The sequence below is a fragment of the Nycticebus coucang genome, chromosome 2 (assembly GCF_027406575.1).
Source record: "Nycticebus coucang isolate mNycCou1 chromosome 2, mNycCou1.pri, whole genome shotgun sequence".
Classification (NCBI taxonomy): domain Eukaryota; kingdom Metazoa; phylum Chordata; class Mammalia; order Primates; family Lorisidae; genus Nycticebus; species Nycticebus coucang.
In genome coordinates this window covers 79120865-79145133 of record NC_069781.1, presented here as the reverse complement: position 1 = coordinate 79145133, position 24269 = coordinate 79120865, and the positions used below count along the sequence as shown (strand labels likewise).

At 44.5% G+C, this 24269-nt stretch overlaps 1 long non-coding RNA gene across 1 annotated transcript; it reads left to right on the top strand.

Moving 5' to 3' along the window:
• Positions 1 to 12881: 12881 nt before the first annotated feature.
• On the top strand, positions 12882 to 22211 carry LOC128573950 (uncharacterized). Its single transcript, XR_008376584.1, has 3 exons — positions 12882 to 13208; positions 18440 to 18719; positions 21885 to 22211. It is a non-coding gene; the product is annotated as an uncharacterized LOC128573950 (long non-coding RNA).
• The last annotated feature ends 2058 nt before the right edge of the window (positions 22212 to 24269 follow it).

Here is a 24269-nt window from a genome sequence, read left to right as displayed (position 1 = left end):
TAATGATTACCAGCTGTCTCCCAGTGAGGAAAAGGCTGTGTGCTAAACATTCCATTTTAAATTGATTGTCACTGGGAATAAATACTCTTTCCCACAGAAACGATGTTATAAATAGAGCTCAGTTCCCAGAGGGACCCTCAAATTCTTTGTAACTAAAATAGTCCTAGAATAGCAGGGAACTCTGAATTCTAGAATAGCACCTAGGACTCTCAGAATCCCTAACTTGGCTGCCTCAAGGTGACCCCAAGGGAAACTGGACCCTAAGATTTTTGAAAAACTTCATAATGGTTGAATATGAATTGATCTGAGCTGAGCATGGTGTGTCTGGCAGGGGCCCCCACAAAGTTGGGACCACAGTTCCCAACAATCCCTAAATCAAACCCTAATGGAATTGTCTTGTTGGAACTTAGGTCTGTCCCACAGCCCCATGGGTGGAGTGGGGCTTGCACTGAGGAGAAGGGATCTTCTTGTTTCTAGGAAGGCATCAGTTCAGGGGCAAACGAGCATTCTGGTGGTGAACCTCAGCCTCAGCTGAGGGGAAAACCTAGCTTCTTGCTCTGGAACTACCCTGTTTCCCCGAAAATAAGACAGTGTCTTATTTTAAGGTGTGCTCCCAAAGATGCGCTAGGTCTTATTTTCAGGGGACGTCTTATCGTTCCTGTAAGTAGGTCTTATTTTTGGAGGATGTCTTATTTTCGGGGAAATGGGGTAGCTCTTGAGCTGTGAGGTGGTCCGGAGTTGGACAAAATTGTCTCTGGTCAGATGGAAGAGGCCAGGACCAGGTCATGAGCCAGCTCATGAGTCAACCCTGTAATGAGCATGGGCCTCCTCCAGAGAGAGAAGCTACTCTAGGCCTTCCCAGTGTGGCAGCAGAGCTGAGCTTGGGGTAAGACTGGGAGGAAGAGACAGCAGCACGTGAAGGAAGGTGAACTGGGGCTGGACGGTGACCTTCAGAAGGAAGAGCAGCAGTCTAGGCCCAGATGAGGTGGCACAGGCACTCAGGGCAAGTGTGCAGACACAGAGTGGCACTGGTGGCTACTTGGGATGTGGCAGAGCCCATTCCCAGCACTTCATCAGCACATTCAAGTCTCCTGGGCACCCGGGACACAACTGCTCTCTTTTACAGATGGGAAAAACGGGGCACAGCGAGGCTAAATAAATTGCTCAGCAGCTGACAGCGGGTAAGTGACAGAGCCAAAGACTGAACATGGGCAGCTTGCCTCCCCAGGCCAGGGTCTTCACCAAATGTTTTATTCTCCTTCCCACAGAAGCATTTACCAGGGACAGCCCCAGAAATACACGGAAAGGTATTAAATAGTACATCAATGAGGTTAGTGAGGTGGGGCTTTTTAACATAGCAAGCTGGATGTGGATAAGGCAGATGAACAAACTATGAAAACTTTCTGAGAGCTGCACATTTTTGAAGAACTTCATCTGATGTTTGAGAGTCCTATTTTGCTACAGGCACTTCTGGTTGGAATACATATCTTAATGTTTCTTTGAATGTATCTATTTTTATATATATACTCAAGAGTATGTGTGCATGTCTAACTGATAGGGATTTTATTTTTTAATCACCTTCTGGCTGGAATTTTTAACCAAACTCACATCAGTTGAGGATATCATATTTTGTAAAGGCATCGCCAAGAGTATTCACAGAATAGTTCATTATTAATGTTCCTCTGACAACACACCACGGAGGATTTCAGATAAAGACATTTGATGCTTATTCTTTTCAAACCATTTTCTTTACTTAATATTCATACAAACACACCACCAAAAGGCTATTAATATTTCATTAAATGCAATGGTGTTACTCTTTCAGTAACCAGTGAGTAAGCTGCTTACATGTTAGTAACCAAACTGAAATGCAACATCCCAGGCCCCAAATTCTGACCTTATTTCCTTCTGAGGTTTGTGCACCCCAAGGGGATGATCTGAAGAAGGGTAGCCCTTGGAAAAGTGAAAGCTGGCATAGCAGGGAACTTACTTCTTCCTCAGCTGGTTGTGAGATCTATGTAAGATGATGACAATGTGCCTGGCACATGGTAAGTAATTGTAAATTATGATTGTTAAATAGCTATTATTAATATTCCCTTTGGGACCAGTTGCTATCCATGGTTGTAGAGATTTTGTTTATTGCAAAATCACAAGTGCCTCTTAGAATACCTGTTACAGAACAGGGACTTACTAACGTAACTTTAAGCCAACTTAATCTACTCATACACCAGGCAATTTGTGGACATCAGGGCTATGCTTCCCTTATTTCCTTTCCTTGATTCTATATAAGTTTGTTTATTCCCAAGTTCTGACCTCTGATTATCTCCAATTTTTAGCCTGACTAGTTCCTTTTGGACTTTCAGATTAATCCTGATGTCCGTGGACTGACCAAGGAACTCCGTGAGTGTCAGCATCTGGCTCTTTCCTGCTGATTGCTTAAGACAGGAAACCCTGCCCTCTCACCTTGAGAACCACCTCTACTACCAGCCTGACTGAATCTTTCAAATATTTATCAACTCTGTAGCAGGCAATAAACCTTTGAGACATGGGGTAAAGGAGAAAGACAGGCTCCCTTGCCTTCGGGAGATTGGGCTATAATCACCGTGGTATCTGTTCTCTTCATTTACTAAGACCCAGAGATGTGAAGAGACAATGTCAGTTTTGCCCCAAGAACAGGTTGCAGACCCTTGAAGAGCAAGAACCCCAGCCAAACGGATGAGGCGCCCAGCCAGCTTCTTTACAACCACCTCGCCCAGCAAGGGACCCTCTTTCTCCTTGTTTTCCAGCTGTGCTTTCCTTTCCCCATTCTGAGTTGTCCAAACTCATGTTATCATGGACCACGATAAAGTTACCAGTCCTTTCAGAAGGCATCCCTCTGCCTCAGATCCTACATGTTAAGTTACTGCATCTTGAATTGCTAAAAGAAGAATCAGAATGTTCTTAGTCTCTGCCCTCTGTCAAGTTCTGGGGAAACAGGAAACAGTAGTTGCTCTAAAGAACTTGGAGTCAGTGGGGCAAAATTGTCCTGCTTTGGGCTAGAAGCCTATTATACTTTTTCTTCAGGATGCAAAGGGAAGAAGGAAAAAGGAGCTAATGATCATTCCAGACTTACTCATGCCTATGATCACCATGGGGCAGAATCATTTTCAGGCAGATGCCATATGTAAAATTCTTGTGATGTAATGGAATCCCTTAAAGCTTGTTAAAACCCAGATCGCTGGGCCCCACTTCCACCATTTCTGACTCAGCAGTTCTAGATGAGGCCTGAGATTTTGCCTTTTTAACAAGTTCCCAGGTGCTGCTGCTGCCGGTCTAAATAAACCCACTGTTTTCATTGTTCCCTAAATAAATAATACCGACCTAACCATCTTTGTATACTTTTTCTTCTGCGCCCTTTTGGACTCCTTGTACCTCACATATCAGGGACTGTGCTCCTTTACTTCCTATCTTGAGGACTTAACTGACGCTTTAACCACCAAATAGGGTATCTCACACCTGAGACCCCAGGAAAGTTGCATTTGAGTCTCTGACGGCCAGCATCCATCCCAGGTTTTTCCCTACAAAATTACATGTTGGGTTGTTGAAAATTAATTCCCGTGGAAACCCCATGATCACACTAAAATAGAAAGGTTTACTTTGAAAACATTGATTCCATTTTGTATTTGCAGACTTTTAAAGATTTTATAAAATGTGGCCGAACTTTTATCCCATCATAGTTATAATTTCTATGAGTAAAATGTACGATCTATAAGTCTCTGAATGTTTTAAATTACACTTTATACTTAGCAAAGATTATTGAAGCAAGCTCCACAATTTCACTACTTTTCTCAATTTCCTGTGAGGCTATGTGGAAGGAGGTGGCAGGGAGGGATGTTAAAAACACAGCAGAACCTCTGTAAGTTGACCACCCAAGGAACTGTAACAAACTGGTGAACATATGGAGATGGTGGACGTAAGGAACTGGGTCTACTGTACTGATATATACATGTGGTGCAGGTCCAGTCTATGAAAAATAGGTCAAGGTGTCAACTCTGGAGGTTCTGTCTTGGTGTACTTCAAAAACCTTAAGTTCTTTATAGTAATACACACAATATGTAAGTAACTATAAATTACAGTAAAATTGCCCCCAAACTCTACAGTTTTACATAACAGGATAAAACTAAGTATATCCTTTACCAACAAATCTATCTTTCAAAGTTCAATGCCTCTGGTTATCTTTGCCAGCCTTTCCTCAGGAGGCACACAGGAATGAAACGTCATGCATTTGCATAAATAACACTTTGTAGAACTCATGTAGTGCTGACTGTCCCAGGTACTGCTCTGTGCCCTTGACATAGGTCAACATGTTCAATACAACACATTTGTAAGCAGTGAGTACCACTCTTATCCTGAGGAAAATGAGGCACAGAGATGTTTAGAAATGTTATACAGAGTCACATCTTCATGATATTTGCCAAGTCAAGTACTACCTTGGATATTAGGTACTGACTTATTTTTTTTGAACTTTTTTTTTTTGGCCGGGGCTGGGCTTGAACCCTCCATCTCCAGCATATGGGGCTGGCGCCCTACTCCTTTGAGCCACAGGCACCACCCTGAACTTCTTTTTTTAAACTTAAGTTTATTTTAAAAGGAAACTTCATATCTCTACTGCAAGTGGAAAATCGGTATCACTTGCCATAAATAGGAGGTAGTTATGAAAATGGATACAACAAATGCAAAACAGTGATATTAAATTCTAGCTTGATTTTCTTGCCTGCCAATGTCTGAGATTTGCTGTCTGTGAAAAGGGAAGCAGTGGAGAAAGACAAATTTGATAAGGGTGTTAAAAATATATCAGAACCAAAATATGAAGATGGAGCAAAGAAACCAAAAATAAAATAAAACACAAAAATATGTACTAATACCAGTGTGAGACTTTCTCCATAATTATAACAAAGGAAAGATTTTAAACCTAAAAATTTCCCTATTATGTGCTCTGGTTTGCAAATCTGATTGTGTCCCCTCCTTGCCCTATGTCACCGAATAGCCTTGAACTTCACTTAGTTTTCTATCTGAAAATGAGAACAACGTCAGAGGTTTAGCTATACATGGAGCCGGGGGCCCAGCACTCAGTAAGTCATCAATGGTCACTTTGAGGGGGCAGAGAAAAGGTATGCCAGATACCCCAGCTCTGCGTTTTATATCTGGGCTCTTACGTGTTCTTATTTCATTCTAGAAGATTGACAGGGCAGAGATAGGTAGGAGGAGGTATGATGGTGACGATTCACATTCAGCAGTGACAACAGTCACAAGGTAAAGATACTTGCAGTACTGTTGACACAAGGAAGCTGCTCATCTTCTGGGAGTCCTGAGAAGGTAGAGAGGAAACATTGAAGACTTCAAATTTGAACATCTTACAACTGTAGGAAAACAAGGGCAGTCACTGAATCCAGTCTCTCTCTTTTCATGAGTGCGGCCACTGAGCCTCCGTAGCAGCGAGGGGCAGCCAGACGTGGGCCCCACATGCCTCCACTTCAGGCCAGGTCCCTTAGCCCAGCCAAGATCCTTCCATCACCTCCTGTGGCCCTGGGCAACTCCAGGCTCTGAACCTTGGAAGGCATTAGAGACACGGAATCCGTACTTTTTCCCATGGTCTGGGCCCCAGGACGGTAATTTACACAATAATTATTGGCTTCAGTGCTGGGCTACTAATTTGCTAAAGTGTTTATAGTCTTTCTTAGAAAAACAGAAGAATGTGCCTTTCTTGCCAAGCCCTGATTACACCACTCCTCCAAAACAAACAAACAAAAAACCAAAAAACAAATCCATGCAAAGAGAAAATAGTTGTACTTGGGGCTTTCCGTCTGTCTCAAGGGAAGTTTTATTCTATGAGACAGCACTGGCTGGGCGGCACTGTGGAAAGATCACCTGGCTTTTGCAGCTCAGCCTCTTGCGGAAGGGGAGCGGGAACACAGCAGCTTGAGTGACAGGTTGACAACCAATGGAGAGCCAGACGGATCAGGAGTGGGCGGGCCCAGACTTGACTCAGCAGGGGCTGCGCGCGGGGCCAGTGGGCGGTTCAGAAGACAGGGGAGGAGTCACTTAGCCCCAGTGGAAAGAACATCATGAGGTTGTGTTAGCTACGATTAAAGTTTTGAACATTAAATCGTATGCTCATCCGCACTCCTGGAGCCTTTCCCAAAAAAGAATTTGGACTTTTTATTGGATAACCATTTTTTGTTCAGGGGTAGTAAACAAACGCCCACAAGGGCCCAGCCGGGTGGGAATGGAGCGAACCGAGGGCACGTTTCCCTTTTTAAAAGGCAGCTCACGAGCAGCTCCTGCCAATTATCACCGTGCCGGAACGTGGTGCGGAATTGCCAGCTGGGCCGGTGCGTTATAAACTGTTACCTACCCTCCTGCATTCATTTAGTTCTGCAAATAGTGGGCACCGGGGGGAGGCTGGAGGGCAGGGGCTGGGAAGTCGGACTTCTTCCTATTTGCTCGCCAGAACCTCAGCATTACTCCAGCAATTTCTCTCTCCCTGGTAGTGGCAACAGCTGATCTCAATTTCCTGTTTTCCTTCCCATTTCTAGAACTAGCCTTATCATGTCCCCGTGAAAGTAGAAGCAGCTGCCAGAACACTCACCTTTCTCAGAGGTTCTAGTCTCAGCGCCACATTTTCACCTGGAACTTCCCTCAACTGAAGGCAACTACCTTGTCCAAGAATAAGCCCCCTCCCCAGGGACAGCCTGTGGCCAGTGACAGGTCAAAGCAGGGAAACCAAGTCCTAGCCCCTAGCTTCTACTTGAAAGACTTCTGGAGGACCACCCAGCTCCAGAACTCTCTGCAGGATGGGCTAAGTCCTGTGGGTTGCAGCCCCGTGGTGGCTTAGCTTCTCCCCCATCCCCTTCTGCTGGCTTCCCTTCCTTACAGGGGTGGTTCCTGACACTCCCAACAAACCTTCTGCACACAGCTCCCCACTACACAATCTGCTTCCAGGGAAGCCCGTCTAAGCCAAGCCTGCTTTGATGCATAGAGCTTTGCTGTCCTATGGTGAAGTATATACAGAAAGAGAAACAATGTTAAGTTCACCAAGACACATTTAACTGGAAAGAGGGAGGGCAAAGAAAAGAGAAAGGGGAGAATAATTGGGGGAGTGCATCTGAAATGTGAAGTTAGGAGAAGTGAAGAGCCCACAGGAGCAGAGCACCCAGGAGCAAGGTGGTCATTAAGAGCGTAGCGGCTTGCCTGGGAACCTCAGTATGTGTTCTTCTCAAGAAGATATAGCAGTCACCTTGGACTTTTCTGGCACCCAAAGGCTTGAATGGACAGAGCAGAGGAAATACTGCCAAGGACTTTAATTGAATGCAACTTGAACTTGCTGCACCAGCAGAGGTCTCCCATGGCTGAATGGGACCAGGAGTGTGTTTCCCATCTGCGTCTGGTCAGTGGCATGGGATGATAGCCAAATAGCCCGTGCTCTCTCTCTGTTGAGCCACGCTGGGCTGACAAGTGATAGAGGCACTGCCAGAGTCCCAGCTCACAGCAGGGACTTCCTTGTTCTGACACCTACCCAGCCTAGCTAAGAGGACCAGCTGCAGCAGGGAAGAGGAAGGAGGCTCTCCTACTGTCTACTGCATTGGCTGGGTTAGAACAGAAGGTGGATGCTGGGTGAGCTTTGGCCTTTGTGGTTTCTACAGGATGCAGTACGTGACCCCCATAGCCTGTCCCAGGACAACTCTTTCGGGAATGTTAAACTTTTTCATTAAAGTGTAACATGGGCCTTTCCCTGCTGCCTCTCTCTGCAGCTCACCTATGTTTGTCTGATCAGCACAACTTAGAATCACGTCAAAAGGGTGGGGCTGGGGAGGCAGGGGTCAACCACACTGTAATGTTTAACCATATTACCTAAAAGTAACTGGGGAAAGCTCATTTTAATCTTCAACTTCAAAGAGAGGCTAAGGCCAAGGGGATTACTGTAGTGTCTGTCTCTGGGGGACATATCAAAGAACATATGTTGAAGCATATGAAAAATAAAAGAAATGAGGCCTCTGTCACCTGAAGCCAGCAGCCTCACTGTCCCCTGTTTGTCAGTCTGGCATTGGTCCAGGAGCCAAAGAGACAGACAAATAACAGAGAAGGATAAGAAAGGATTACACTACATTAGGTGTCACTGAGTCACATCTTGAGTGTGTATTCTGATAGAGATACAGGGAAGTCCTCACCATGGCCACCTGGCTCCACAGTCTGTGTTCTCAACCTCTACAATATGTCGCCAACCTCCCTGCTCTAAAATCCTGAGCAAGTTACTTAACCTCTTTGTGTCTCTATTTCCTCATTTATAGAATGAGAGTAACAATAACACTTATTTCAGATGATAGATTAAGTGCATTAGTACATTTGTTTAGCAGTTAGAACAGTGCCTGACACATAGCAAGTATTTTATTACCCCACCCCTTTTAATGAGACAGTATCACTCTGTTGTCCCAGACTAGAGTGCCATAGCATCAGCCTAGCTCACAGCAACCTCAAACTGGGGTTTGGTTTGGTGATCCCCCTGCCTCAGCCTCCTGAGTAGCTGGGACTACTTAGGCGCCCAATAATGCCCAGCTGTTTTTTCTATTTTTAGTAGAGACAGAGTCTCACTCTTGCTTAGGCTGGTCTTGAACTCCTAACCTCAAAAGGAATCCTCCGATCTTAGCCTCCCAGTGTGCTAGGATGATAGGTATGAACCATTTCACCCCACTATTAGTATACTTTTTAAAAAATCTGTGAATTACTATGTATGAGGAGATAATAATTTACATCTAAATCTCATTTTCTCATTCCAAGAAAGAAATATTTTTAATCATCTTTTTTTTTTTTTGCAGTTTTTGGGCAGGGCTGGGCTTGAACCCACCACCTCCAACATATGGGGCCAGTGCCCTACTCCTTTGAGCCACAGGCGCCACCCAGAAAGAAATATTTTTAATGAATTATTTAATTTCTTCCTATGCTAGACATCAGTGACTCACATTAAATAGATAAGATGCATTGAAAAAAGAGAGAGAAAGAAAAATTTAAAATAGATCCAGGATTTATTTTTCTGGTTTCGTAGTTAGAAAATGAGAATCATCTGTTTCTGAGGCTCTCACTTAGATTTACAATTGTTTTTTTTTTTTTAAATCCTGGGCTTGATGATAAATCTTCCATGTACATATAACATTGTGTTTAGTCGGCTCAGCACTGTAGCTCAGCAGCTAAGGCGCTGGCCACATACACCGGAGCTGGCAGGTTCGAACCCAGCCCCGGCCTGCCAAACAACAATGACAACTACAACCAATAAATAGCCGGGCATTGTGGCGGGCACATGTAGTCCCAGCTACTTGGGAGGCTGAGGCAAGAGAATCACTTAAGCCCTAGAGTTTGAGGTTGCTGTGAGCTGTGACACCATAGCACTCTACTGAGGGCGACATATGAGACTCTGTCTCAAAAAAAAAAAAAATTGTATTTTGTCTTCTTATTTTGATTTCCAGCACTTGTTCAAGGGTAGCAAACTATTCATCCCAAACGGTAAAGGTTTCTAACCATCTACCGTCACAGTCCCACGGTAGTTTATAGTTACTGTTATGGTGAATTCATGACATAATTACACTCTTGGCTGTGATGAAACTTCAGTCCCTGGGCATAAACAGAAAGTGACTCATCCTTCTGAGGCAGTAAATAGCAACTTGGGTACATCAACACTGTCTTTATATTTCTTAGTACACCTTTAACTTAGAAACACACCCCCTAAGAAATACATCATACATATTGTGATAATGTGCTAAAGGAAACATTGTGTTCCAGACACAGGTTCCTGTTTCTAGAGTTCTAATAAGAGGCAGGAAAAATCTCAGCATTCATTTTACCCAATTCAACTAAAGATTCTGCTTCTGTAATAGCAGCAAAAAAAATTTAGGAGGGGGATCAAATCAAGACAGAATTGAACACATTTAGTCTTCTCCACTTTCGAAATCAATCTTGCTCCCTATTTCCCCTCATGTCCAGTCTTTACCTTGCTTCTCACTTATTTAACTGAATAAAAAAAAAAAAAATCAGATTGAAGCAGGAAGACTCATAGAGCTACTATACACCAAACATCTCAATGTTTTTTTAAGGATCTACAAAGCTTGACATTTTCTCTATCCTCAAGGACCTTATTATTTAGTGCAGAAGAAATTAGTAATTATACTCCAGTAAGATGAACAATGAAGTTTCATTCAAAGCAGTTAACCATTAAAAATAATGTTTTCTTAAAGCGCAATGTTCTTCCAGGGAAAAAGCAAAATACAAAATTCCATATACAACGTGATCCTCGTGTTGGAAACTGTGTTCACTCACATCCTCCTATGCGTTGTGTCTATTTCCTCATTTATAAAATGAGAGTAACATTTTATTGGGAGATCTGATTGGCAGACTGTGCACACCTGCCTACTTTCCCGTTCTCTTCAAATTCCAATGACATCCCAAAGGAGAAAAGTTACAAAGATCAGAAATTTTGAAGATTGCCCAGAATACAGGACAAAGGTAGAATTGGACTGACAGAGATATCAAAGCAGAACAACAACAACAACAAAAAATCCAGAAAAAGGCTACTGTGAAAGTAAGAGCTGTTTCGTGCACGAATGTTCTAGAGCAGCGGTTCTCAACTTGTGGGTTGTGACCCCTTTGGACTGTAGTAAAGGTTCACAGCATTAGGAAGGTCAAGAACCACTGTCCTAGAGGAATTTCAAGCTCAGGGTTAACTACAACAGTGTAGGGGGGACTTTGTCCATAATCATCTGATTGATACATTAAAAGATTGCATTATGAGCTGCTGGGCCAGTCATCATCCTTGAACCGCTCTCATATGCTGAAGTTCTAGCAACAGTGGTGTTTTACTTCCAGGTTAAATCCTGAGTAACTCCTTTCTTTCTTTTCTTTGCTTTCCTCTCTTTCCCCTCTTTCCTCTCTTTCTTTCCTTCCTTTTCCTTCCTTTTCCTTCCTTTTCCTTCCTTTTCCTTCCTTTTCCTTCCTTTTCCTTCCTTTTCCTTCCTTTTCCTTCCTTTTCCTTCCTTTTCCTTCCTTCCTTCCTTCCTTCCTTCCTTCCTTCCTTCCTTCCTTCCTTCCTTCCTTCCTTCCTTCCTTGTCTCACTTTATCACCCTCAGTAGAGTGCCATTGTGTCACAGCTCACAGCAACCTCCAACTCCTGGGCTTAGGCGATTCTCTTGCCTCAGCCTCCTGAGTAGCTGGGACTACAGGCGCCCACCACAATGCTCGGCTATTTTTTGTTGCAGTTTGGCCAGGGCTGGGTTGGAAACCCTCCACCCTCAGTATATGGGGCCGGCGCCCTACCCACTAAGCCACAGGTGCCGCCCTGAGTAACTGCTTTAAACAGCGAACCTGGGCAGTCTCCTGTCAGAAGGACCGACTCTGGACAGAAGCAGAGCAGAACGGAAATCTACACTGCAGCAACAAATGTGGGGTGGAGAGAAGAAAAAGAAACCGCAGGCTGCTTCTGATGTGAGAGGTTCCACACCTCTCCTGCTAGGGACAGGAGACCCCCCCACCAAGATCTACCCACATGCCTACCAGTTTCCACCCCATCACCAGAATCTTCACTCCGTGGGGTGGCCATCATAGCCACAAAATAGAAAAGCAGCCGTGGAAAAGAAATAATCATCTGCTGGATTACTGAAAATACCTTCACTGTAATTTAAAAACTGGGCAGAATATCCGAGAAACATAGGATATTAAATTAATGAGCTGCAACATGGGCCTGCACTTTTTCAAGACACAGAACTAAGAGATTTCCAGAAGCTTCTGCATCCAACTAAGGAGTTTATAAGGAAGGGGAAAGAGGAAATAGATGAACATGTTAAAAAGTCAGAGATGACTATTTTTCAGTGCTGAAAAAACAAACTCATGAGTTTTTATCAATTTTATTCATTTCAGTTCTTCTCTGTCTTGGAAACTTTAGGGTTCATTGGTCCCGTGTCAGGCTAGAGCAGTGATTCTCAGGCAGGTGCAATTTTGATCCCTAGCACAATGTCTGGAGACATTTTTGATGGAAATGACTGGGCATCTAGTGGGTGGAGGCTGGGATTACTACTAATGCAGAGAAGACCCCCACAAGAGAGGATCATCTGATTCAAAATTTCCACGGTGCTGTGGTTTCAAAACCCTGGGCTGTCTAAACTTTCTCATTCGTCTGCATTTGGCAGCTAATAACTCAGTAATTTCATGAGTTCTTCTTACCAGCTTATTTGATATACATGCCTCTTCTTCTGGGGCCCTCCACAGGTGACCAGAGCTTGTGTCCCTCTTCCCTTGAAGGACCTTGTCTTTCCTTAGATTTCAGGCTATTCAGTTGCCCTGAAATCTGTCAGAATGGATTCAAGGCAAGTTATAATTTAGTAGATTACCAGTCATTTTCATGTTAGAAGGAGAGCAATGTTCTTTCTAGCTTTTTATATCCAAGGCAGAGCGTAATATCCTTGGTACTATGTCTTTATAGGTAAACTTTGGTTATTTTTTCAAATTCTTCTAGGGATTCTAAGGTTTTCACCTCTACTTAAATCAATCTTTACAATTTATAATTTCCTTAAAAAATTCCATTTACAGGCCTGGTGCCTGTAGCTCAGTGGCTAGGGCGCCAGCCAACATACACTAGGACTGGAGGGTTTGAGCCCAGCCCGGGCTGTGGAGGACTGACAACACAGTCTCCATCTTAAATAAGAACAAAAGGCCAACTTGTTTGTCTCATTATATATATGAGGAACTGCTTAACAAAGAACTACTCTGACCTCTCGCAAACTCTTTCGCAAAAACCACAACCAACTGCCTGGGGACTGTCTGCTCTTTTCCGTTGTGGTTAGGTTGCCTGGAGACCTTGTGCTGACAGCTCAAAGCTCTTTCCGCATTGCAATGCCTGTATTTACCCTGGAGAGAATACAATAAAGGAGACTTGATCAGACTCCTGTCTTGTCTCCATTCTTGGCGCCCCCTGCCCCTTCCCATTCTCACCCCTTCCTCCAGGTATCCCTGTCCACTGACCTGCCGGATGGGTCACATGGTGCCCGAACGTGGGACCTGGATACGAAGGACAAGGCGCCTGAACATGGGACCTGGATACGAAGGACAACGCTACAGGAGATAGCCGGCTCAATTAGGAAAAAAGAGGACTACCTGCGTGGGAGCCTGCCGCGCTGGAACCAGGGCCTCGGTGAGTAGTAGGATCATGGGGCAGGAAGTTAGTCAACATGAGTTGTTTGTAGAGCAGTTAAGAGATGAACTTAAGAGCGAGGAGTAAAGGTGAAGATTAAACAGTTATTTCAGTTTTTTGACTTATTAAAAGAAGTCTGTCCTTGGTTTCCCCAAGAGGGAACAATTGATGAAAAGAGATGGAAGCGAGTTGGTGATGCCTTGAATGATTTTTACCAGACCTTTGGTCCCGAAAAGATTCCGGTCACTGCCTTTTCCTACTGGAATCTCATCAGTGAGGTCATTAGTTACCGCAGGGTTTGCCCCGCGGTGGCGGACGTTATAAAAAAGGGGGAGGAACTTTTACATGCCCTAAGGAAAAGGATGTTAATTCCTCGGATCATTCCAATGATTCGATCACTCCCGGAATGGCTGTGGGTGCAAATTGTCCCAGTACTCAAACTAATGATCAGGAAGACCTTATTTCACTAGAGAGTGATGAGGAAGATAAGAAACCAAAAACACCCCCTGTTGTCAGGCCAAAAGACAAGCAGGACAACAAAGGGAAAGTAAAACAGCCCAAAAACACAGCCAAAATCCTAAAGCCAAAAAGGAAACTTGATCCTGATCTGAAAGCCTTTAAGATAGACGCTGATGATGAACTTTCAGACGCAGACTGGAAGGAGTTGGAGGAGGAGGCTGCCAAGTATCATAACCCAGATTGGCCCCCTCTTAAGACACGACCTCCCCCGTACAGCTTACCGCCCTCTGCACCACCCATGGCTATGGCTGCAATAGACCCAAAGGCAGACCTTCAAAACAAAATTGAACACTTAAAGGAACAGATAAGGCTGGAGGAAGAGCACCAGGCTCTCACAGACCAATTGGAAAGGCTAAAAGTAGGCAAAACTGCCTGTAGAGACCAAAAAAGTGTTACTAATTCCCATCCCCCAGTTAGGGGCTCATTAATAAAGAAACTGCCAACCATCATACCCATAGACATAGAGGAACATGAGGCGTTCTGGGTCACAGAAACCATAGATAATCAGGGTCAAGCATGGAGACATCATGCTGGGTTCGATTTCCAAGTAATAAAGGAATTAAAAACTGCAGTAGCCCAATATGGGGCCACCGCTCCTTACACTCTAGCCATATTAGACTCTGTAGCAGAAAATTGGCTCACCCCAGGCGACTGGTGTACACTTGCTAGAGCGGCCTTATCTGGGGGTGATTACTTGCTATGGAAGTCTGAGTATGCTGAAACTTGTAAAGAAACTGCCAGAAGAAATGCCCAGGCAGGAAATGGCTGGAACTTTGATATGCTTATGGGCGAGGGGAACTTCGCCAATAGTGATGCTCAAATGCAGTATGAACCTGGATTATATGCACAGGTTCAGATAGCAGGAACCAAAGCATGGAGGAAACTTCCTGTAAAAGGAGATTTTAGCTCTTCCCTCACTGCAGTTAAACAGGGACCTGATGAACCATTCTCTGAGTTTGTTCATCGACTCATGACAGCAGCAGGCAGGATTTTCGGTAGTGCAGAAGCTGGGATCGATTTTGTTAAACAATTGGCTTATGAGAATGCTAATGCCACTTGCCAGGCAGCTATTCGGCCTTACAAAAAGAAAACAGATTTATCTGGATATATTCGCCTTTGTTCCGACATTGGCACTGCCTACCAGCAGGGTCTAGCGATGGCTGCTGCTTTACAGGGCTATACAGTCAAAGATTTTCTAGCCCAAAAGACTAAGGGAAGATGCTTCAATTGTGGGGAATCGGATCATTTCGCTAAAGATTCCATTGGAAAGTGCTGCCACAGAGCATGGCCAACAGCCCTACTTTGTGTCAAAAATTTGTTGCAGCAGCTATCCAAGGAGTCAGACACCGCTGGAAGTCCATGTATATGGTTCACTATATGGATGACATTCTTGTCGCAGGACAGGATGGCCAGCAGGTCTTATTATGCTTTAATGATTTAACATCAGCCACTCTATGTGCCCTCCAGATGACACGGTGTTTGTCTGTGGCTCTAATTTAGCTTATACCTTTTTACCTAGCAGTTGGTCAGGACTTTGCATTATTGCCTTTTTATTGCCTGACGTGGAAGTCCTAGATGGGAAAAATTCCGTACCCATTCTATTGACCGGACACACCAAAAGAGCTTTCATTTTCATCCCAATATTAGCCGCACTAGGAATAACGGCAGGCGTGGCCACTGGTGCTGCAGGGCTAGGCGTCGCCACGCAGAAGTATAATCACCTAACAAAATAATGACAGATATGACAGATGACATGAGAGTTCTATCGGGAACAATGAGAGACCTTCAGGATCAAATAGACTCTTTAGCAGAAGTGGCCTTACAGAATCGTAGAGGACTGGATTTATTAACTGCCAGCCAAGGCGGCATTTGCTTAGCTTTACAGGAAAAATGCAGTTTTTACGCCAACAAGTCAGGCATGGTCTGTGACAAGATACAGAAGCTGCAGGAAGATTTAGAAAGAAGAAAACGCCTTTTGTCCGAGGATCAAACCTGGACTGGGCTACATGGCTTGATGCCTTATTTTCTCCCCTTTTTAGGTCCCCTCCTTGGCTTATTAATATTACTGTCACTAGGACCTTTTCTGTTTAACAAAGTTATGGCCTTTATAAAACAATAAATAGATGCCATTAAAATGCAGCCCCTTCAGGTCCACTATCATCGACTGCAAATGGAGGAACAACATGTATCCATCCATACCCAAGGGACTGACTAGTGAATGACGGGTAAGGAGAACCCCGCGCTCCTGTAGTAAATACATTTGTCCTGCCAACCTAAGACAGGGAACCAAAGACTACTGGACTTTCCAATGACGGGTAAGGAGGACAGCAGAGCGTGAGAGGTTCCGACCTAAGACAGACACAGTCACCTTGTGCAGCCGGGAGCAACTGCACTTTTACAAAGCTGGATGGCCGTTTGCCCTAAAATAACCAGTCAGATGTTGACTTGAAAAAATAAAAAAGGGGGACCTGTGGAGGACTGACAACACAGTCTCCATCTAAAATAAGAACAAAAGGCCAACTTGTTTGTCTCATTATATGAGGAACTGTTTAACAAGGGACTACTCTGACCTTTTGCAAACTCCTTCACAAAAACCACAACCAACTGCCTGGGGACTGTCTGCTCTTTTCGTTTTAATTACAGCAAGGGACTTTCCGTTGTGGTTAGGTTGCCTGGAGACCTTGTGCTGACAGCTCAAAGCTCTTTCCGCATTGCAATGCCTATATTTACCCTGGAGAGAAGTACAATAAAGGAGACTTGATCAGACTCCTGTCTTGTCTCCATTCTTCGTGCCCCCTGCCCCTTCCCATTCTCACCCCTTCCTCCAGGTATCCCTGTCCACTGACCTGCCGGACGGGTCACCGGGCCTTCCAAACAACAATGGCAACTACAACAAAAAAGTAGCCAGGCGTTGTGGCGGTAGTCTGTAGTCCCAGGCTACCTGGGGGCCGAGGCAAGAGAAATGCTTAAGCTGAAGAGTTTGAGGTTGTGTGAGCTGTGATGCTGCAGCACTCTACTGAGGGTGACATAGTGAGTCTCTGTCTCAAAAAAAAAAAAAAATCCATTTACATTCTTTCTTTCTGTGGGATGCCATGCCATTCTCCCACTCCTTTTCTTCCTTCCATCTTTCCTCTCTCACTCCCTGCTTTCTGCTCTCATCTCTCTCTTTCTCATCTCTTTCCCCCGCTCTTCCCTTTTTCTATTATAAAATAAACTCATACTTCTTTATACTAAAAAAATTCCATTTATTTTTTTCATGGACAGGGGCAGATGATTCTAGGGGATCACTTGTCCATAATAAGAAGGAACAAAATTACCAGAGTGGGCTGCCAAGAAAGGAAAGCATTTCAGGAAGGCTTCCAAAAACTGAACTGATGTTTGCTCCACAAAAATGACTCTCAGAGGGAGAGAAGCCCCAGTGTGGAGATATGGCCAAGGCCACAAAAAGGGGTCTTTGCAGCATGTGTATAAGTAAGGTGACAATAGCCTCAAGGGACCCATTTTCATAAACACAGTAAAATTTTCACAATTTTTATCACAGTTTACAAATACTATGACATGGGGCGGCGCCTGTGGCTCAGTCGGTAAGGCGCCGGCCCCATATACCGAGGGTGGTGGGTTCAAACCCGGCCCCAGCCAAACTGCAACCAAAAAATAGCTGGGCGTTGTGGCGGGCGCCTGTAGTCCCAGCTACTTGGGAGGCTGAGGCAAGAGAATCGCTTAAGTCCAGGAGTTGGAGGTTGCTGTGAGCTGTGTGAGGCCATGGCACTCTACCGAGGGCAATAAAGTGAGACTCTGTCTCTATAAAAAAAAAAAAAAAAAAACAAATACTATGACAACTTCTGGAAATTGCTTTATAGGGATAGAAATGGGAGGACTCTCCATTTGGGATATTTTCCCCCTTTCCAGTAAAAACAGTAAATATATTACCCCCACCACCACTTAACATAGATTTGGAAAATTATCATGAAGGGGAAAAATCTCACTAACCCAGGGTGTTCTGCACTTGATAAGGTAGATGTCTTCCTTTGACTTTTGCTCAAACAAAAAAAAATTCCAGCCCAAGTGTCCATCGATCCACGAATGGATTAATAAACTGTGGTATATGTACACCATGGAATATTATGCAGCCTTAAAGATGGAGACTTTACCTCTTTCATGTTTACATGGATGGAGCTGGAACATATTCTTCTTAGTAAAGTATCTCAAGAATGGAAGAAAAAGTATCCAATGTACTCAGCCCTACTTTGAAACTAATTTATGGCTTTTACATGAAAGCTATAACCCAGTTATAACCCAAGAATAGGGGGAAGGGGGAAAGGGAGGGGGGGAGGGAGGGTGATTGGTGGGATTACACCTGCGGTGCATGTTACAAGGGTATATATGAAACTTAGTAAATGTAGAATGTAAATGTCTTAACACCATAACTAAGAATATGCCAGGAAGGCTATGTTAACCAGTGTGATGAAGATGTGTCAAACGGTCTATAAAACCAGTGTATGGTGCCCCATGATCGCATTAATGTACACAGCTATGATTTCATTCCATAATGGAATTTTAAAAAAATTCCGTTGATTTACCTATTAATTTTATTGATATATGTGAAGCATTTACTTGTAATACTGTATGTTGTATTCATTTACAATTTTTAAAGTCTCTAGGCGTAGCACCTTTCCAATTTTTAACATTGCTATTGTGTCCCCACCCCCAAGATCCAGGATCAGAGGTGGACCAGGACAGCAGAGGAGCCCCTGCGCCTACCACACAGCAAGCACCAGTTGTAAGCAACAGCGGTCCATTGCTGAGGGAATGGCCAAGGCTCCTGGTGAGGTACACTGAGAAAAACCCTCCAGCAATCCAACCCCGACCCCAAGCACCAGTTAACACAAGAGGAATTGGAAGCCCGTTGTGCACTGAAAAGAACCATAAGGACAGTGAAACCCAAACTCAGTCCAACTTTGATTAGATTCACTCACCCCCCTGTGCTGATAGGTGAGCAGTGGAGGACTTGTACCCATTTCCGGGTATGACGTACGTAGTACTAATCTCAGTATCTACCATTCTACACACTGTACTTTGTAAGTGACCGAGCACCAGGCTTATAGAAGCGGCCACTCGTTCTTGAGGGAGGCGCTGGGAGCTGGACAATCTCCTGGCCAACATGGAGATGTTTTGCAGCCTGGAGACAAGCCTCAAGCAACTAAGTGCTCTAACGAGATAAGATCAGTCGCTCATTAGTAAGCAGGTGCTGAACCTTGAACATTCGGGGTGCATCAGGGTGGGAGTGGAGCCTGTGGGGAAAGAGCACGCGGTGGTCCTTGTCCGTGGGTCCCCCACACCTGTTGTATATCATCTCAATAAAAGGCCATGGCAGCGGTCACTCGGGGCTTCCCTGCACCTGTGGGAAGTTCCCCTTTGCAAGCTTGTACTTCTAATCCATGTCCTGGCTGTTTCCTTCGCATGGTGACAGGGTGCCATAGTAAGCACCAACAAGGGTGACAAGATGCTATAGAGGCACCAACAGTACTTAGCATTCAATAAACAATTACAAGAGATTAAAAGGCGAGGGGAAAAAAGGTCTCAGACACAGTGGTTTCGCGAGCAAATTCTATCGAATCTTTGAAGAACATGTAATTTTGCTATTATTTAAGCTATTTAAGAACATTAAAAACTAGGAGGTGAGGGCAGGGAAAATGGAAGATGACTATTAAAGAGAATTTCATGAAGTGGGGCACAGAACCTGTTTTGGGTTTACAAGTCCCTGCCTATCACACCAATTTGTGTAAACTAGCTACTCAGAATCTGCCCCCGCTTCAGGCTTCTGCTGTGATCCAAAGCGACCACTGAAGTGTGGTCTTCCTTCAGTTTTCCACAGGTCCCCAAAGAAATCAAATTTGTTCTGGATCCTTTGTGGGTGAAATTGGAAGCTGAGCACTCTCTAGAACAGAATTCGTCTTCTTCTTTGGTCCCCAGCTATAACCCAATTTCTTCGCCAAAATTTTATTTACAAAAACAAGAAGCCGACTTGATACTTTTTTAACATTGTTAAAAAAAAAACAAAACAAAAACAGAATTTGCCTTGATTATTAAGTTTTTCCTCCCCTCCAAGAAATTTTGCACTTTGGTCGAGTGTCCCGTGGGCCCACCCAGTTGTGGTCTTGTGCTGAGTCCTCTGTCCTGGAGACTTACTAGGTTCAGCCCCGAGCGAGTGGGGGCCTCACATGCTGTTCCCTTTACCTTACTGTGCTGTGTGTTTTCTGGGAAGCTATTTGTCCTTTGCCGACCTAAAAAAATGCTTCATATAAATCTGAGTGAGGGAAAAGAGGAGGTGGGAGGAAGGTTTAAAAAGCAAAGAAAAACGAGGAGAAGGAACAGGAAGTGCCAGTGCTCAATGAACCCTCAAGTGTGAAAGGCTAATCCAGAAATCACTCAGTAATCACCACCGTGACATCGGGCAGGGGTGATATCTCTCGTTACACATATGCTCACCTTCCCTGCCTCCCACAAAGCCCCACTTCCACACCAAAGTGACCTCTGGTATCTGGCCACTGAGCCTGGTGTCCTGGCCCCATGCCCCTCCTGTGCAATGGCTTCTACACACCATTAGCTTCCTTCCAAAGTCCCCATCGACTTCTCATTCAGAGCAATACACTTTTCCTGTTTTCAAGAGAAGGGTACTGGCCCATGTGCCCAGTAAACAGAAACCAGAGTGCACAGGACCGTGAGATGTTCCAAGGTGTTCATGTGCTGCACGAGGGAGTTGGAAAAAAGGGTGAGGCTCCAAGGGGGCTCTGACGTGAATGGGAAGGCAGAACCATGCTCAGAACAATGCTCGTGGGGCTGTCGGGCTCAAAGGAACAGAGTGTTGAAAGCGTGATTATGTTTTAAGATGGGTTGGCTGTCAACCAAATAATGAGTTACTGCCTACTGGCAAGCCAGGCACTTTTGCTGATTGGTGAATTTTCAAGAAGAATAAGAAGAAACAAATAGGCTGGTTTGAAAATGAGGCATCATTTCCTCAGTGGATCTCTTGCTCAGCGGCTAGGAGGGCTTTGTCTTGCATCTAGTGGGTCCTAAAATTGTGCTTTTTTAGATAGGTGAGCTGTACTCCTCTCTGGGCATCAACATCCCATCAGTGCTGGGATGTCTGTTTGAACTCAGATGAATCATCGATCTCTCTTGGGCAGTTTCCCTTTACTCTCATCATCAGTGCAGAGTATTGGCGGGGGTGGGGGGCAAGAACAGGAAAGCTGGCTGGTATTGCCCCCAGAGGGCCCAACTTACCTATAAGGTACCTTCTTGGCGTTTGCTACTTTATCGAATTCTTTTTTTTAATTTTTTTTTTTTTGGTGGGGGGGGGGGTGCTGCGGTAGTCACATCTGTAATCCTAGCACTCTGGGAGGCCAAGGTAGGTGGATTGCTTGAGCTTAGGAGTTCGAGACTAGCTTGAGCAAGAGCAAAACCCTGTCTCTAAAAACTAGCCAAGCATTGTGGCAGGTGCCAGCAGTCCCAGCTACTTGGGAGGCTGAGACAAAGGATCACTTGAGCCCAAGAGTTTGATGTTGCTGTGAGCTATGATGCCACAGCACTCTACTGAGGGTGACAGGGTGAGACTCTGTTTCAAAAATAAATAAATAAAAATAAATAAATAAAAGGTTTTTTGATTTCTGATTAATATGAGGGTCCATATGATTAGGTTATGTTATTTGCACTTGTAAGGTAATGTCCTATTTGCAGTTGGGTCCTTCACCCAGAAAGGGTACCATAGACCCCTACATTGAACTTGTTAGGTGGGAGCTTACCGAAGTCCCTCTCCCCCAAGAAGTTATCTGCTGGATTCTTTTTATTTTTCTCTAGCCTTGAAAATGTGGCCTGCTTTTCTCTTCTGTTATTACAACTGCTGTTCGGCTTGGGTTCCTTCTGCCCTTTACTATGGCTGAAGAATAGGGTTCTTTCCCTCCATGTTTCTGATATTTCAGTACCCTCAGAACGAGCATACATCTCCTTTCATTTTTTCCCCCCCAAAATGCTTTACTGCTGATGGTTGTGGGAAAAGAGGATATCTGATAACACAAATAATAGGGAAATCACAAATAATGAGAATTTGTTAAAAGTCATTGATTTTCTTTTCTTTTTTTTTTTTTTTTTTTTTTGTAGAGACAGAGTCTCACTTTACCGTCCTTGGTAGAGTGCCAGGACGTCACAGGACTCACGGCAACCTCCAGCTCTTGGGCTTCCGTGATTCTCCTGCCTCAGCCTCCCGAGCAGCTGGGACTACAGGCGCCTGCCTCACACCCGGCTATTTTTTGGTTGCAGTTCAGCCAGGGCTGGGTTTGAACCCACCACCCTCGGTATATGGGGCCGGTGCCCTACTCACTGAGCCACAGGCGCCACCCTAAAAGTCATTGATTTTAGTAAATTATTTAATGACATAGATGTAGTAATAATAAACGCAAACTTACAAAAACAACCTCAACTTCACTAGTATTTCCTAATTATTATAAAGGAGATATGTGGTCCCCTGTGATACTTCATATTTCAGTATTTTTTTCCTTTTTCCGTGTATTTCCCTAGAATACTACACATTCTCCTACAGCTTTACCCCGGATGCCACATCTCACTCCAAGTCAGCTCCTAAAATGCCCCGAGACCAGGAACTTATTCTTTATTTTATATACATTTTTTGTAGAGGAATTGAGTTTTTCTATCCTTCTGCCACTTCCTGGATTTTGCTCTTTCCTATCCAGTCTTTCACCAAAAAACACCACCATGACTACCACCACCACCACCACCAAAACTCTGCTCCAGAATGTCAGGAGTCTCCCCAAAGAGTATCAGAAGGAAGAACCTGCTTTGGAAATAATAAGGCCCCTGGTTATAGTGTCCTTTATTGGTACAGAGGAGGGAAAGTATAGACACTTGTTTGCTCATGTGCAGATGTGATCACAGGAACGAGGCCTGATCTGTCATAATTAGCAGCCTAATTTATTACCACATTTTTGCCTAAAACAAAGAAGCCCAACCCTCTTGCTGGGCGGTTCTCACTGAAAGCGCTGTCCCTCCTTAATATAATTCTTAATGGTGGCTCTGAGGCTCTGTCATCTACCTATTAGTGGGACCCAATTCCTGGTACTGGCCTTTCGGCTGGGAAGCCTGGGTCTTTCACAGCTGTCTGGAATTACTACAGGAAGACAGTGGTAACAGCAGTGGGGATGATTTTGGCTAACTTTCATAGGCCACTCTCTCTGTGCCAGGAGCTGTGATAGCCACTTAACATGGATGGTCTCCTCTGATGTCCAAGTCCTAAAAAACTGTTTTAGTAATCTATTTCTGTCTTAACACACTGTCACAAGACTTAGCAGCTTAAAACAATGCACATTTCTCATCCCACGGTTTCTGTGGGTTGGGAATGTGGGCATGACTTGACTCACCCTGTACTTCAGGGCTGTTATTCAAGGTGCTCCTCAAAGCTCACCTAGGCAAGCATTTGATTCCAAGGTCACACAGTCACCGGCAGGATGCAGTTCCTCATGGGCCGATGGACTAAGGGCCTCAGTTCTTTACTGATTGTTAACCAGAACCTGTCCCCAGTTCCTTGACACACAGGCCTCCCCAATATGGCGGCCTCCTTCTTCAAAAGGCAGCAGCCAGGAGGGCAACAGAGAGAGCCTGCGAGCAACACAGAAGTCACGTTCTTTGGTAACCAAATCATGAAAATGACTTCCCATCACCTTTACCATAGTCTACTGGTTAGAATCAAGTCACTAGGTCCAGCTTGCACTCAGGAGAAGGGGACAACTTGCACAAGGACACAAACATTGGGAATTGGAGGTCATCGGGGACTGTCTCAGAAATCTGGCTACCTCAAGGGAAACTGGAAAAGGAAGAAGAAAGAGTTGTTTTAAGATTACAAAGATAATACCTGGAGTAGAAGTGGAAGTAGCCCAGGGTTGGGATTGAGGCTAATAAGGGCAGGAGTAAGAGGAAGGGACGGCCTCAGATCATTTTTGACCCGGTGTCTTCTCTCTCTCCCAGCCCTGACATGGAGGTAGAGCTGAGGAGGTGATGGGTGTGAGGCTAGAGGGGGAAAGATAGAACTGCAGAACACACTGCTTTCCCCACTGGGAAAGGAAGTGGAAAATAATGGTAATGGAGGAGTGGGGGAGAGGAGTAGTAAAAAGGAACTGAAGGTCATCTCTCTGGGCGAGCGTGACCAAGAAAGAGTTCCTCTGGGAAAGAGACTTATGGCAGGAACATGTCAAACCATCAGATTAAAAAAAAAAAAAGGCAGGGATTAGGGGAGAAATCAGATCTGGAGTAAAGTGTCTGTAACCAAAGACCATCAAGATGAAAGAAGCAATTCCTGAGAAAATACGAAGGCTGTGCTACATAGAACAAAGGTGTGGGGGCGAGGACAGGGAACATTTTGTAGCAGCAGCTACTAAAACAAATTTCAGTGAATAGGCATTTTATGAGAGAGAAAAGATTGCAGTATCTTCAGGGCCCAGAACCCCCCCCCCCCGCAACACCAAAAAAGAAAGC